Below are 17,377 nucleotides of genomic sequence, written 5' to 3'. Positions count from 1 at the left end.
GTAAGTATTGATATTCATCATCTAAATTTCCCTAACTATACTGATATAAGTTTTAACTATTTTTGCCACTTGTGAACCAAATGTTTTCCATGGGTTTTCTTTTATTGCTTTATGGTTAACCATCTCAATTACAATAAGACCAGATCTTTATAGACTTCCTTGTCCTCTTTATTAATTTGATATTTAATCCTTTAAACCTATCTGTCACAATTGTCACAGTAACCCAGAGAATATGTATTCTCCCCCACCCTGCAAAATGCCTAAATGAAAATTTCCACTATAATTATATTTAAACACATCTATTTTTCCTAGCATATCCTGTGCCACATACAGATTTTGAAAAAATAAATCAAGAGAAAAGTTTGTCTTTCACATTTCCCAGATACACAGCTTTAATGGTTTTTTCTGTTTGTTTGGTTGAAGCTATAATCAATGCTGCCAGCAGAGGTGGGTGTATGTACATAAACTTTATACGTGCTGTGGTAGATGAAGAGTTAAGTTAAAGGGGCAGCCAGCAACTGTGAATAAAAAGAAAGGAGCAGAACCCTACAAAGCCCCCTCTCCTAACCTCCTAACCACATGATTTGTCCCTCCAACAATCACAATTGGTCAGGTGCCACATGCTTGGTTCTCTCTTACTTTAAGATAAGTTCCCTCTCTGATGGCCCTTCAGGTCCTCATGCAAACAGACCTCCAGCTGCCCTTCCCTGTCAGCCTGCCAGACGTGCAAGGCCCAACTCAAGAGCCTTGAGGAGTTTTACTCTACATCAGACAGGCTTTGACAGACTGCCCTGACTGTGTCCCCTTCTCAGGGTAACTGATGCCACCCATCGTCTTTGATAAGTGGGCAGTAGATCATGCCAACTGCTCACTTTCCAAGTGATGACACAGTTGATCGGCACAAGGGTGAACACCTGAGCTGAAAAAGGGGCTTCCCAAGGCTGGTTAGCAACCTGGAGCTTGGAACAAAAAGGCCAGCTGGGCCAATTAGATTCCTGTCCTGGAAATAAGTGGTAGCAGAACTGAAACAAATAAACATGCAGTGGACTTATATCATTGTTGGCAAGTCCACAGATTTTTGCTACCCTAATCTTACCTTCTTGGAGGGCTGGGCATTCAATGAAGCATCTTGGTATCATTACAATCAAAATTCCTGTAAGCTTGGGCCTGTTAGAGACTATATGTGCTCCTTCACACCAGAAAATTTCTAATTAAAACAATTATATGGAGATATAATCCCTAAAATGTTTAATTTTGGTCTCAGTCCTACCTGGTTCATTCAGAGAAGGGTAATGTACTCTCTGAACATGATGGAGACTACCCCATCACATATATGCAGAGAATAATGTGCACACAATTATAAGTCACTCAGGAATATAATGTGTGGCACAGGGCCTCTGAATACAGGGGCACAGGGGACAATCAGAAGTAAAGCAAATGGGGAGCTCAGGTACTGACCATCTTTGCTTCTCTTCAACACATTCCAAGAAAGTCCAGGCTGCACTGCTATCCCTGGTAAGATGTTGAAACGTTATTCTGTATCAGGCCAATCTGAGAATATCATTAAATTTTAAAACCTGTGATCAAATTTTCTAAGGGCAAAAGTCTGAGGGATGATGCAATAGACCTCTGTCATTTGCAGCTGGCAATGATTTTGTTAACCCATCTCCCGCTTTTGGTAATTTTCTGCTATGTGGATTATGCATTTCCCCAAACTTCCACTTCAATCATCTCTTGCCTGTGACCAGCTTCAACCGAGCAGCCTCACTGTGTGAGACTTGGAGGAGCAAGGCAAACTCTATGAGTCCACAAGCCCCTTCCAGCAAGCATGGTAATGAAGGTGTTGAGTTCATGTGCAGCAGCCATATCAGAGCTTCTGCTCTTCAGGCTGTGGTTTCATGAGTGTTGAGTCACAGGTGGCAACAGCAGTGGACTTCCTGCGGAAACAGTCTCATGCAGTGACTGAGCGTTCTTCTTGGCTGCTCACTTCTGCTATGTGGCATGCAAGCTTGGTTCTCAAACTGTCCCCAAAGATCTATAAGCTACCTAATAATATCCCTGTGATAAATCCTTTTCTGCTTAATCTAACTTGAGTGGGCTTTGTGGACTGCTATTGAACTCTGGCTGATAGAAAAGCAGTGAGGAAAACCTCTTCGACACCAGCAAAGTAAGTTGTCCTAGCAGGATTGAGCTGGACAAGAGATACAGAGAAAAAGAAAATGTGCCTGTGATGACCCACAAAGCCCCAAGTGGGGGGGGTTTATGAGTGGAAATAAAGAAAGAGCATTTTCAATGAAATGCAGTCGAGTTTGCCATCTGATGGGCACTTGCAGAATCTCATCCTTCCCTCTTATCCTCCCCAAGCACTTATTTTTGCTGTTTTCACATTCACTGGCTATGTATGTGTCTGTCCCTCCACAAGACTCTGAGTTCCTTAAGAAAAGAAATGGTGTTTCTCTTTTTCCACCCGTGTCAGTGTCTGAGGACAGTGTTTTGGACATAGTAGGTTCGTTAGCAATCCTAATTGGGTGTTTATGTTTGTTGGTTATAAGAAGTTCCCTGTTCCTCTTTTAGCAGACAACAGAGTAGACACAAAAAACTTCCCTTGATCCTTTTTACTTGAGGATATGGCCTCAAAAATCCATATATGGGGTGAGGCTGAGTGTATCCCACCAGCCAGGAGTCTTACTGACTGGCACTGGCCCTGGTGGTTCTCCAATTTGTATTTATATCTACACATGTCTCTTCCATCAAAATATGCCATATGCAACTAAAAGATATTGAATCAAATATTAATGCCCAAGATGCCCATGCATTTTTGTAATGTCTTCAGCCTTCTTTACAAAGGATTTTAATGCACTCTTGTAATTTTACTTCAGCATCACGCAATCAGCAAATATCAATTTCTCTCTGGGACCACAAAGACTTGTTAACTGCAATTCTGCTACTCATGCCCTAGTGAGGGAGAGAGTTGGCTGTGTCAGACTCTCAGAAAGTGTCTCATCTTTGTAGATCTTGGCATAAGGAATCCATGGAGCATGAGAAGTAGTTCATTTGCCAGTCTACTGCTGGATTTTTCTAAGTGATTTCAAAGCATTCTGCTTTAAGCGCCCACCTTTTTTTCCTCTGCCTGCTAAATTCCTACCCATTCTGTGAGGCTAAGCTGAAATGTGGAGGCTAATCACCTCCACAGAGCCTTGATCGTCCCAACCAGAAATGCTTCCAGTGTACTTTATTTCCACTTCACTTATCTAAAACTCCTTTGCCTACTAATTATTTGTTTATGCCTTATATCTCCAATGAAATAAGCAGCTTGAGGGCAAGGGCACGATAGTGTTATCTTTGCATCCCAGTACATTGCACGTCCTGAAATATGACTTTGTCAACTGGCTAAATAGTAAAATTTGCCACTTCTACTACCAGGATTAGGCCGGAGAGGTTCTGACAGTTGAGAAAAAAATATAGTTGAAACAGGTTTCTGCACTCTAGCTTAGGAACAAATCACTTTTTAAAACATTGATCTGTGGAGGAAAAAATTCTGATTTGTGAGACAATTTGTGTATGAATTAGGATTGATAAAAGCACACTGAGTTAGAATTAGCTTGCTGTAGCTTCAGATTCTGGACCCCTAAAGGAAAGGTAAGGCCTTTGCTGCTTTTTTCAATGACAAAATAATCACATTCCTTGTTCCTCATAAGCACATCTTACGTCCAAGCAGAGGGAAAATATAGCAGGCTGCTGGGTGGAGCTGTTTCCCTTTTCCTCTCACACTAGCCCACTCTTCATTGCCCTTTAACTTCTTCTTTGCAGAATCCTAATTAACTCTTAGCAAAATGAATCACCAATATTTAGCAAGTAATTCTATGGCTCTGTCAAATTTTGACTGTGTGTACCCAGAAATATTCATCAAGTATGAACATTTAGTAGGTATGTAGGTACTCACTAAATGATGCTGTGATGTGCTCATTTCTGCTCAATACAAAAGAAAAAAAAACTGGCATAGCATTCTTTCAGGGTTATTAGCAAAGATTTTTCATAGCAATTTAAGGTTGAGGTTTTTAGATTTATAAAAACTCAGCATTTCCTCCTGGGTTCTATGTCTACAATGCTAGTAAGAGCCCCCCCAGGAGGAAAATGTTATCTTAGATCTTTTCCCAAAGTGTTTTGAGAATGTTAACAGGTAATGTGTGAAATTCAGATCCTGTGGTCAAATAAGTTTGGAAAATACAAAGTTTAACAAAGTAAAACAAATTAATTTAATCGTGGACTTCTCAGAGCCTTTAACATGATAGCATGCACTGTGAATCTCACAAGGATTTCTTTTTGGGACTTACATTCCAAAAATACATTTTGGGAAATGCTGTCTTATAATCTGACTGCCCGGTCTTTCCTACTAAACTACCAAACATCAGTAATGGAAAAAGCAAGAGTAAGTGATGCCAAAGTCATTTTAATGGGTTTTTTTTCTATAAATAATATCATAAAATGTAATGAATCTCTCATTTACAGAACACTTACAGAACAAACTCTTCAATACCTTAAAAAGAAACAAACTCTTAGGCACTATAAAAATTCTCTAACCGCCATCAACTTTTGTTCATTAAGTTTAACCTAACTGCTCCCCAAATCTTTTCTTAGAGTGAATAATAATAATTATTATAGCTATCTTGTAGGGAGTTTTTAATATGTTTCAGGGACTGTGCTAAGTGCAGTTCTTCATTTAATCCTCAAACCTTATAAGGTGGGAATGATTACTGAGGAACCTGAAACTTAGAGAAGTTACATAACTCACTCAGGTAAGTGGCGGAGCCAAGATTCCAGACCAGGTCATCCGGCCCCAGGATTTACGCCATAGCCACTGGGAGGCACATCTTCATTACTATGACTCTCTAGATGTATGTGCTGCTCTCATACAGCACATACATCTAGAGAGTCATAGCAATGAAGCCAAGAGTCTCCCACACCTTGGCTGCCTCTGTGTTCATGTAAACTGTTTACCCAACAAAGCCCTCCAAGAGGCTAGATTCTAATTCCTTCTTTGACTACCTACTTAGAGCTAATGAGAGAGTAAGGTACTTCAGCTAATTAAATGTCCACTTCCCCCGCTGAACTGCTGTCTTTTGTTATTCTCATGGTCTCCTTCACACACATCAGAATCAGAGAGACGCTTCTTTCATGCTCTTTCAAAGAAAGACATTCTGGGATTTAGTCACCAGTTTTACCTGAGTGTCTCCTGCATTCTCTCTTGTGGACAGCATAGACGCAGAGAAAAACTGCAGAGACAAAGGACTGTGTTCCTGAGGCCAGATTCTCCACTGCACTCTCCCAGTTTGGGCTTCTCTGCCTATGCATCCTGACAGGTAAGCTTAGTACCTAGTACAGGTTCCTGCCCAGTTGTGGCCCAAATGCTGCAGCTTCAGCATTTCACCACCTTATTTCGCTAGCATCCTGTTTGTCTTTTTTCCTGAACATTTTAAAGAGCATTTGAACAAAGAGGACAGTATTTCTCTGTACACACCTGGTCATTTCCTGACTGCTTTGTTTGCATGTTATTCTTTAATCAACAAGGTCATGGGACAGCCCTGTCATCTTATTTTGCATGTGAAGAACTGAGGCACAGAGGGACCCACAGGGGTCATGGTAGTGATGATTTCTCAGGCTGTTCAAGCAGGGGAAGTGGTGAATCCAAGATCCACACTGATGTTAGATCTGCCTCTTCTGTGTCCTCAAGGTAGAGTTTCATTTTCAACCCCTAGGTGGGTTTTTGCAACTGCCTAAGCCCCATTAAAAGATTGCAGTCAGGACTTCAAAACAAACTCTTTGAAATGTTCTACAAAAACAAAGTGGGGCTTCCCTGGTGGCGCAGTGGTTGAGAGTCCGCCTGCCGATGCAGGGGACACGGGTTCGTGCCCTGGTCCGGGAGGATCCCACATGCCGCAGAGTGGCTGGGCCCGTGAGCCATGGCCACTGGGCCTGCGTGTCTGGAGCCTGTGCTCCGCGGCGGGAGAGGCCCACGTACCGCAAAAAAAAAAAAAAAAAAAAAAAAAAAAAAGTGAATTTAACTTAGTGTTGAATACGAGCTTTAGAAACATGAATTAATAGCACAGACTTTAAGGAATGAGTTAGTTTACATGTTTTGCTCATTCCTCTCTCCTGATTCCATCATCTTGGTTCCACTAAATCATTTTTGGAGACTCCCAAACATCATGGCCCTCTATGAGCCAGAGGGTGATAACATGGGGCTTCAACTCATGGGTCCTCACATCTCTGTCTGCCCAATACTTTCAGGGTCAAATACCTTGAGTGCTGACTGCACATAAGGCAGTGGTGAGACAAACACCTCTGAAGGGTAAGACAAAGGACCTAAATATATTTGGTCTTTGCTCTTTCTCACAGGCAACATAGTCAAGTTAAAACAGCATGCCCTTAGGAACAAAGCAAATCTGCTCACTTTTAACCCAACTCCACTACACACTAGCTCTGTGACTTTGAGCAAATTATTTAACCTTTCTGAGTCTCAGATTTCTTACCTATGTAATTATAGTTAATATGCACCTAAAAGAGTTTTAAGAATAAAATTAAAGAATATATATGAATGTTACAATCATATTGCCTGACACATAAGAGCTGTTCAATAAACATTCATTTCCTTCCTTCCCCTCAGTTTCTTAATTGTAAAGTAACTAGGTAATAAAAATGTTTTGTCTAAAAGGAACTTTTGAGAAAACATCGTTGAAATATCTGAAACATAGTAAATATTCAACAATGATAAAAATGATAATGCTAGCAACTACCATCACTATTATAAACTATTATTAGTTTTTTATTAAAATTCCTGCAAGGCACAAAAACCTGATGACCTGATTCAGTTTTGTCTGTGACAGGTGTGTGTCTCCACATGTCTTTATGCCGGAGTGCAGGGAATGGGCAGGCAGATGATGGGGTCACGTTTATCTCAACACCACTTAAGTCTCAGAGATTTTCCTTCCTAGTGTCAGTTCAACTCCCAGCCTAGCTTCTCATCAGGTAAATTGGAAAATCAGGACAAGGAATTTTTAAGCCTGATGTCTGAACACAAAAGCCTAGAGTTTTTCTTTGCTTTGCTTCTAGAGTTCATTAAGAATGAGAATGCTCAATGTAGACAGGGAGGTTTTGACCCATCTTCCCCCGCCTACATTTCCTTAGGATAGTTTGGCCTTCTGGGGCTTGCACAACCAAAGGCCTTGGGATCACATGGCTTCTCTTAGGTCCCAAGTCACTGTGCTTGATTTGATTCATCTGCTACACAGGAGTGAGTTAATCTAGTCTCTGTCTCACTCCATACATATATGTCATAATAGATACAAATTCATTTACACTGTTAATTTTTAAATGAATGCCATTTCTCTCTGGCATTTTATTTCAAGTTAGCACAATAAATGCATTTGTGTAGTGCAGTCACACTGTTTCTTTGTAGATTTAGGCTAAACTGTCACAAAAGAGTGAAATATTTTAAATGTACATTCACCTGAAAAATTCACCATCTTACCCATAGATTCTATCATTGTTAGACAATTATTGTTCATGCTAATGTCATCATGCATCTTTCTGTATGTTCTCTCTGTAACAGAACTACATGCAGGACTCTTTCCTGAAGCTGAGATGAAAATGTAGCATTATTTTATCCAAGATTTTAAATGCCTAGAGATATTGATCCAGCCTGCTAGGCTGCTCAGAAGGATGCCCCACTCGCTGCATTGTGCTTAGAGACAATCTAATAAAAGCTTGCTGAATAATAAACAATGGGAGCCCACCAATTCTAAAAATTTAGATTGACAGGAATAATCCCCTCCTGGAAAAGACAGACTAGCGGGCGCTTCCCATAAACCCATTACTGCCCACTCACCCAGAAGCCAATAGAAGACGTTGGATTATTGCAACTCTTAGTTTTAAGAGAAATTGCTTTCCTAAATTTGACCTTCCACACTAAATATAAAATATGGACCATCTGTAATGAAGGGATTGCAGCCCAAACAGCCATCATCTCTCTGAGGCAGAGGTTAGAAGGTTGATGCACATTGGTTCCAAAGGGATGGGGATAGGGATGACCTTTTGCCTTGAAAATGGTCACTCGGAGCTGTAATGCGAGAGAAAGGGGTCAGGTATTAGCCAGTAAAGAGCCTCTGAAGCTTCTGCGTTGTTAGACTCTTACACAGTGTGGGGTGGAGGAAGTCACAAAAGCAGTATGAGCAAACAGCATCAATTCTCATAAACATGAGAATGTAATACAGAGAGAATGTGAAACTGGATATACTCCAAATGGGGAATATGTTTCAAAGCCTTTCAAAATAAACAAGTAACTGTAAATAAAAGAGGATATGGAAAGGAAAATATCTCCTATTTACTTGTGACATAGTTTTGACCATTTGATTGGCATGCCGGTGCTGTCACTTGCCTTCTACCTGCAGGCAAGGCACAATTTCTTCCAAGCTGAGTTTTTTAGGGAAAAATGCTTTATAAAAGTAATTTATGGGGTTCAGCAAGATTTCCATTGACCATGTCCTTGAGTCTTATTTAATTCTGACAGGAGACTCTGACAACAATGGAAGGGTGGCCTAAAAATATTGGATGCTTTGTCAGCATCTTTTAGAAAAAAAAACAAAAAAGGGCCGCACACCAAACATTTTATGTGAGAGCAGAGTACCCCATCCAAGGGAAGACAGTATTAAGCAGGGAACTGAACTGAATAGGTAGGAGTGGGACACACCAGACTGATGGGAAGATCCAAAGCAGTGTGCATTTTTGCTGGAGCAGATCAGGAAGACAGTTCTAATAAATGCATTGAACACAAACACCCATTAGCCTCATGGAGGCAATTAGCAGGTTTCCTGGGTACAGTTTCCAAATACAAGTGAGGGGAAATAGAGGCTGCCTGACTTGAGATTCTGCCATGATTGTTATTTTGGGAAGGCAAGATTGTCCTGATGAATCATGAATAAAAAACTGAATGTGATAATGCTCTTTTATCTCAAAGAAGTCTTTCCCACTCATTTCTCTCTCAGGCCATCCCTTCTAGGTCATTGTCTTTAGCAGAACCATTCCCAGTGCATGATAAATACATGGAAATTAAACTTCAGAGAAAGAAGAAACAATTAATAGGTGTTCCAGTTAGTAGTACGTTCATCAGCTTGGTATGAGAAAGAAAAATGACAGAGTAATATTGCCACTAGCAATCTTAAGTCATGTGATTTTTTTTTTTTTGGACAGATCAATGTTGGTTGCCAAGCAACACACACGCACACGCACACACACACATGCACACGCACACACACAAAAGAAAAGAAAAAGTGAGGGAAGCATTGTTATGTTTTGATAAATCTCTTTTTTTAAAGAAAATTTGTGAATTTCATACTGATATTATCATTATAATTATTTTCAATCTCTGTATTTCTTTAAAAGAGGGCCAGTGTCATTAATTGAGAATAACTTTTGTGAACAATGGGCAACGTGGAATATACACTTGGTAAATGAATGGGGAACTTTAAGAACAAGAGATGAAAATTCTTCGTTGCCATCTTGGGATGTTTTATTAATGACACGTGTGTGTTTATTAATGAGTTTACTGCCTTTGTGTCATATGTATGTCACCATCAAATATTAATGTTTTCTATATTATAATAATATCTATTGATAGAACTGAAATTTGCTTCCCAGTAAGGTGTCACTATGAATAATACTTCTGAAATACTAAAATCAATAACAAGAATATTAGGGGGGCATTATAGCATGTCAATGAAATGAATTCCACTTAAATGCTGCACGTAAAATAAACCAGCTAAATATACCAAATTATAATTTTAAATAGATAAATATACAAGTTATGGATATGAATCTTACAACAGCCAAGACTATGTTATCTGAAACAATAAAGACACTAAATAGATGAAAAGAGGCCCTGTGGATTCTCTGATTTAAAGTCAAGATCCTGATCATTACTGGAATTAATAAGCACTGGTTTATTTCAATGTGACAGAATATCATGTAGACAAGAGGTGGACTAAGTGGTTCAAAGAAACCCTAAATTCATTTACTTGGATAAGACGGCTGCCGTTCCTCCCTCCATCACTCCTCCTACAATTGTAAGCTCTTGTTCAGGAGCCTTTTCCTTTTTTTCACTTCACGTTGCACAGGATTGGACAGTGTCCGTGGGAGCAAGAGGTCTTCCCAGTGAATACCAAGGCAACAATGTTCACCAGCTCTTAGGGTCTGACTGTCAGGGCAGCTGGGAGCCTGGCTGTGCTATCTGGAGATCAACAGAGGACTTCAGCCTAGTGCTGTACGGAGCTGCTAATAAAGACAGAGGGATGCAGTCTTCCATAACTAAGGGAGAAAAACTATGAGTATTCACCTGAGACACAAACTCACCTAGATTCTGGTTAAGGGGCAGAATACCTCTGTCACTGTTCTTTGATTTCTTTCCTAGGCAAGGCTGGCTGGAGGAGGTAAAATAGAGAGCATGCTCCCTGCCTTACCTCTTGCCTTATGCATCCGTGTGCTGTTCACAGAGGTCCTCACCTCAGTATGTCCTGCTGAAACTTTCTTGACTTGCTCACACTTGTGCTAATCGATGGGCAATTCTCTCTGAGCCTGGCTATCTCATCTGACAAAGTCAAAGTGCATCACAGCGTGATGGCTTTACATGTACTCCTCCTGAATCATATTCAACAATTTTAGAATCGTTGCTATCTTAACCCAGAGCATCAAGAGTAGTCATTCGGACCCCATTGTTGTTTAATAGGAATGAGGCTTGGGAAGCCTTCAAGTTCCGTAACACAGACATTTCCCTGTTTTACTCTGGACAAAGGAGGGCTAACCATAGCAATATTTGCTAACAGTGTTCTAAACACTTGATACATATTACTCTTCTAAGTCTTCATAACAACTCTACAGGTTAGGTCCTACCTTTATTTCCACTTTACAGATGGAGAAACTGCTCAGGGTTCCACAGCTTGGAAGTTTTGGGCAGAATTGTGAACCCCAAGAAGTCTGGCTCCAAAGCCTAGACTCTCAACCCCGCAGCCACCTCTTACAGTGTCACAGTATAAGAAGCTCTGGGTTGATATGTGCAGTTTTGGGCAGGAAGTTTCTATCTGGAAGCCAACTGTGAAGCTGCCCCAATTTGGATGCTCCTGTAGTGACTTTTTTTTTTTTTTTTTTGAGGACCGCCTAGTGCAGAGATTATTGACTTGTAGTACCTGAAGGATATCTCTCACTCTGAATGTTGTAAAAGCCATGAAAAGACTTAGTTGAGAAGGTGTAAAACAATACTTAGGGTCAGTTCTGTACATATAAAGGTGAGAAGAGGAGAAACCAAACTGCACATGATGTAGACCCAGGAAGTCTTGTGACAGTGTGTCCTTGCTGGGCTCTGTAGTGCTCCAGCCATGGAAGCTACAGGCAGAATCTCACCTCAGCTGGCTGGTTTCAGGGTCCCCAAAGATCCCCAGGACTTACTTATAGGACACATTGCCAGCTCTAACTGCAGGGAGGAACTGAGCTGTCACTGGTATTGCTCTGCCCTCTCTTTTCCATGACCCTGGCCTAGGGTCTGTCTTCCCCAGCCTACCACTTGATGCTGGTCCTCATCTTAACTCTCCATGTTAATTCTGTAGTAAGATACTGCACTCACTTCAAAGATCATCTCCTAGAGCCAAGTCTCAGGCCCATCACCTTCTAAGCAAGCTCCTCTCTCTTGTTATTTGATCAGAATCCTCCAGGAACCCTCCTCAAAAGACTCAGAGGTCCATGGTGTCCCTGTTCACACTGGCCAGCATGGCCTCATGATACCTACTGGGCACCCCCTAACCATTATCACTGTATAAGGAGCTAAGGGTTATAGCCCATGTTTTCTGTAAGAAACACTATTTTTTGTATGTGGTTTTTAAGAGTGTCTTCAGGAAAACAGAACGTTTATCTCATAAAAGTGGTTCTTAAATTTCAATGAGCATTGGCATCACCTGACGTGCTTTTTAGAATTATAGACCAACCTCACTTTCATCCCCTTCTAGAAAATTCTGTCTCCAAATGATAGAATGCAGGGATTTGTATTGTTTAAAAGGTGGTCACTGATTATACTTCCAGAAAGACTTCTATGTGGTTTTTCCTGGTTTCTACTTCAACATTGGCCCCTGACTAATTAGTCTGTGTCCCTGGGCCCAGAACAGACTGAAAAGATAAAACAACAAAATTTTAACTCTACTTGTTCTTAACACATTACCTACTTCAACCACCCTGAGGAAGCTGAGATCAGAGAAAGCAAATGATTTGCTCAGGTTTTCAGTTAGTGGTGGGTCTTCGACTACAACACATACCTCCCATCTAGTTCTTTCCTCTGCCACTTACCACCTTCCTTTCCTCAGGTATTTTGAATACGACAATAGGTGGTAAGAATAATAAAACCTGTATCTTTGTATATAAAAAGACACCATTTATTTAAAAAATTAGAAAATTCTGAAAAAGCCTGGGCAGATTTTTACATGATTCAAAGAATCACAACTTTTTTAGAACTATAACACAGAAGTAATACAGGTGTCTATTTGGCATCTAAAACTAGTAGTCTTGATATCTAATCCTAGTTCTACCTGTGTAGGAGGTCACTTAAAAAAAATCCATCTGTGCCGAGGTTCCCTTATCTGTCATCACCCCAGACAAACATGGTAAAAACAATTAAATATTATAATCAGCATTCAAAAACTTCAAAGTACAAACATACTCTCACCTTCAACAAATGAAAATGAAAGGTATTCAGGAGAGGAAAACTGAAGTGATTCTTCCCATTACAAAAAGATTTACTATAATTCCCTGAAGAACCTCCCCTAAAAGATCCCAAATACAATCTATCTTATAGAAATGTTCCTTTAGAGCAACTATTCCCAAGATTATGTTTTACATTATGGCAAACTGGAAAGCAAAACTATTCTTCCTGGAAATTTTAGCAACAAGAAAGGCATAGAAACTGTCCTTATATAACATCAAACAGCCAGATGAAAATTATAGAAATTCGCTATGTATCCAGTTACTATACAATATACCATCATCTAATATTTTAAGAGAATTCAAAAATTCACTTATTTCATTCAGATTGAATTAGAAATAATCACTAAGTGTTCTATGAACAAACCATAGAGCTAGAAACTTTGTTACTTGGAAGACTCGGCAATTAAAGGCTAATCAGGAACCAAATATTTTTAAGTTTGTTGAGTAGATGGGGAAAGAGGACAAGCATGAATTATTTTTATATAGAAACTAATGTGATACCAGACCCAGAAAGACATAACCATTGCTTAAGAATTATGTGATGAGAACTATATCCAATGACTAAAGGAAAAGAGAGACCAATGCATCACTAAATAAAAAACTTTCTAGTTAACATTGCTTTGCAGACAAGATGCAGAAGGGTCCATCCAGAAGATTAGGGTCCCCCAGTAGATCTCAAAGCGTTCTTTAGCTAGTGCTTAACAATTTCCTCCACAGCTTCCTTTCCTAATTCTTCCTCCATCACCTTCCTCCATCATCCCCCTCTCCATTCACCCATCTATCATTCAGCCCCTGTAGGGATCTTAGAGTTTGGAAGAAGTATCAGCTTGTTACAGGAAGATTAGAAACCTCTGTGTAGGGCAACGCTCTCTGTTTAAAACAAAATAGGTTTTTTTGTTTGTTTGTTTTTGCGGTACGCGGGCCTCTCACTGGTGTGGCCTCTCCCATTGCGGTGCACAGGCTCCGGACGCGCAGGCTCAGCGGCCATGGCTCAGGGGCCCAGCCGCTCCAAGGCATGTGGGATCTTCCTGGACCAGGACACGAACCTGTGTCCCCTGCATCGGCAGGTGGACTCTCAACCACTGCGCCACCAAGGAAGCCCCCAAAATAGGTTTTGTTATTACAAAGACAATCACAATTATAAAATTGTTTCAGTAATGTTATAAATCATGGCAATTGTATTTGCAGGGATTTTGTTTTGCTGTTTCGTGACCGTAAAAAAAAAAGTTTTAAGGAAATTAAGATTTATTTGGTCAAAACATATGACATTTACTTCATTAGTCAGTGCACTAAACTCACTCTAAATAAATCCCATACTGCTCTGACTTTCCCCATGAAAATCTGTACAGTGAACTCCTAGTTTATTATGCCTACTTGAAAAGTGTAATTTAATAAGGCATCCATACAAATACTTAATTGTGCAATGGCTATCGACAATTCCTTTAAACAGTTGCATATTTGCCAGATTTAGCTAATGGAAGTAGAATTGCCACTTAATGTCTCAGCTTGCTCTGATGGAAAATAAATTGTATCTGACATTCTTTTGGCTTTTAAAGGACATACTTAGATAATATTTACAGTCAAATTTATGTTTTCTTGGGTTATAAAAAAGGATCAAATATGTTCTAAAGGATAATATTTCTTTGTATCTGCTCAGTTTGGAATGCTTTTGCACACACATGCCTCATTTAGTGAGTGTCTAATCAAAGTCTAAATATCTGAATGGAATGTGGACATTTCAATCAGGCAAACAGCTATTTTAGCTTTCAGCTCAAAGACCCAGATGTGTGGAAGGTCAGTTGGCCAGTGAGCTGGACTGTTGACTTTTCATGGAGGTCAGGTAGACAGAATTTGCTTCATTAAACCACTTGATACATTAAGTATTGCAGTACCTTCTTCAGGTGTTGTGACTAGGAAGAAGAAAAAGCTAAGAGAATAGATCTAATATTTAAACAGCCATACTTGCCAGGCACTATGAAGTTCAAAAACCGGCAAGTCTTATTACTGATGGTGTTAAAAATCAGGACAGTGTTTATCTTGGGAGGTAGTAACTGGAAGCAAGCACAAGGAGATCCTTCAGTCACACTGTGATATTTCATTTCCTGATCAGGGTGAAACTACCATCAGGGTGGTTACCTTGATGTGTTTACACATATACCTGTCTAACCCAAACCACTGTGAAGATAGAGAACATGACCATCACCCCAGAAAATTCCTTGTGCCCTTCCCAGTCAATACCTGATCCTACCCACACCAGAGGCAATCACTGCTCTGATTTTTTTGCACCATAGATTAGTTTCAGCTGTTCTAGAACTCCAATGAATGGACTCATATAGTAGGTACTCTTTTGTATAAGGCTTCTTTCATTTAGCGTTTTTGAGATTTATCATGTTGCATATATTATTAGTCCATTCCTTTTTATTGCTGAGTAGTATTCCATTGTATGTATATACCACATTTTATTTATCCATTCTCTACTTAATGGACATGAGGGTCATTTCCAGTCTGGGAATACTATGAATAAACCTTCTATGAACATTCTTATACATCTTTTAATAGACATGTTTTTTCATTTCTATTGGAGAAATACCTAGGAGTGGAATTGCTGAGCCCCAGGGTAGTTATAGGGTATTACTATCCTGATTTTAGCATAATATATGATGGATTTTCATACATCCTGTGATAAAGACAGAGAAGTTAGGGATCATGACAATACAGTTAGGAAAACTTATATCTGAACAAATATCTTTTCTTTTAAAGTATTGATCAGAATCAAAACAACAACAAAAGGCATCTATAGTGATATGCCGTAGGGCCTAGACCTATTGTAATCCATGTTTTTGTCAGCAAAATTGATGAAGACATTTTAGACATATTCAACAAATATTCATGTTAGATTTACTCAACAAATCTGTAACATACTGAAAGGAATTGTCAATTCAGTTAGTGCAGTAACCATAGTGTTCCTTGAGCATACCGTGAACTCTCACCTACAAAATTTTACAGTGTTCCCTCTGCTTGAAAAATATTCTTTCTGAGAGCTGAGGTAAACTGTAAGTGCAATGTAGGCCATAACTCTGGCATGGAAAAGAATTTTAAATGCCTAATGCATATTTAGAATTGAAGGAGATACATCAAAGTTGCTACAAGTTCCTCTGGTTTCTACACCAAGACACATCTAGAATATTGTGTCCCATGTGGACACCTCACCCTAGGACAAACAGTAGCAAGCCATGGTAAATCTGGAGGAGAAAGGACTTCCAGAATAAAAGGAAACTGGAGAACTAAAATAAGAAGAAATTAAGAGATGCAGGATATCCATCCCTACAAGTCCAGCCCTACCTCATGGAGCCCCAATCTTGTTCCACCTGAGAAAAATCTTCATAGACACATTATTTCTGGAACTCCCTCCAGCCTTCCTCCATTATTCTTTGGAATACACAACTATGACACAAGATACAAACCCTTAATAGGATGGGGGAGAAATGAATAGGACATTAAATGATTGCATGAATTTATTGTACTCACAAGGAAATTTTGTGATTTTGTAAACTTTTGTTTATTTGGTTTTGGGGAAAATAATTGTAATTAAATGTCCTTTATGTTTTAATTCTGTAAAATCCAAATGAGTTAATATTTATGAAAGCAAGTTCAAAACACTTTTAATTGTATGAAGAGGCACCAAAATACAAGCAAAAATTCAGAGAAAACATTTTAAGAACTTTCTCTGGAAGGAATATATACAATGCAGAGTAGTATCTGAGGTCTATTTGGTAAATTCCCTTCACCAGCTCTGATGTGTATAGTTCAATGTGACTTTTTACAAACATGCACTATTGTACTCTCAAGCCAAGAGCTGAGTGAGAAAAGTTGGTTTTGTTCTGAACCCTCATGGCTCCAAACTTGGTTTTGGTCTAATATTGAAGAATTGAATCTATTTGTATTTCAGACTTATATTTGGGATCATATTTCTCTACAAGTCCAGACAGCTTTCGCCAAGTTTTTAATGAAAAAAGGGAAGCTAGCAGCTCTTTCTCTGCACCATCCCATGTATGTTTCTCATTCCTCTCACCTTCCCATATACCAGAGTAACAAAGGGGAAGATGTGAATTATAAAGGCTCAAAGTCTGTTCCTTTCAGGTAATTATAATATGGGAAATGCATAAAGAAGAAGGTGTGGTCCTCACATGGTTTCACATTCTATATGCCCAAGTATGCAATAAAATTTCACATAAAAGAAAAACTGATCACCCTAGAGTTAAAAGGCCATTTCAACAAAATGTTTGAGTAAGGCATTTCAAAGTTAATAATATTCTAGACAAAGCCTCTAGAACTGGTTAGCTCAACTATTCCAAATAGTAAGGTAATGAAACTAACGCCTTTGATCTAGCTGCCGTATCTGCCTACAGTCTTCAGAATGTTCTGGGCTCCACACAGCTCACCTAACTCTGAGGAGCCTTCTTATCTAAAGCATGACACTGGACACCAAGGAATATCAAAGAAGACTCAACAAAGTTAATTACTGTTCCTGACAAATTGACTCACAGCGCCTGCTTAGCTTGATGGAGGGTCTAACACAGTG

The sequence above is a fragment of the Mesoplodon mirus genome (genome assembly GCF_964341445.2).
Source record: "Mesoplodon mirus genome assembly, chromosome: 4".
Taxonomy (NCBI): Eukaryota; Metazoa; Chordata; class Mammalia; order Artiodactyla; family Ziphiidae; genus Mesoplodon; species Mesoplodon mirus.
This window is presented reverse-complemented; position numbering follows the sequence as displayed.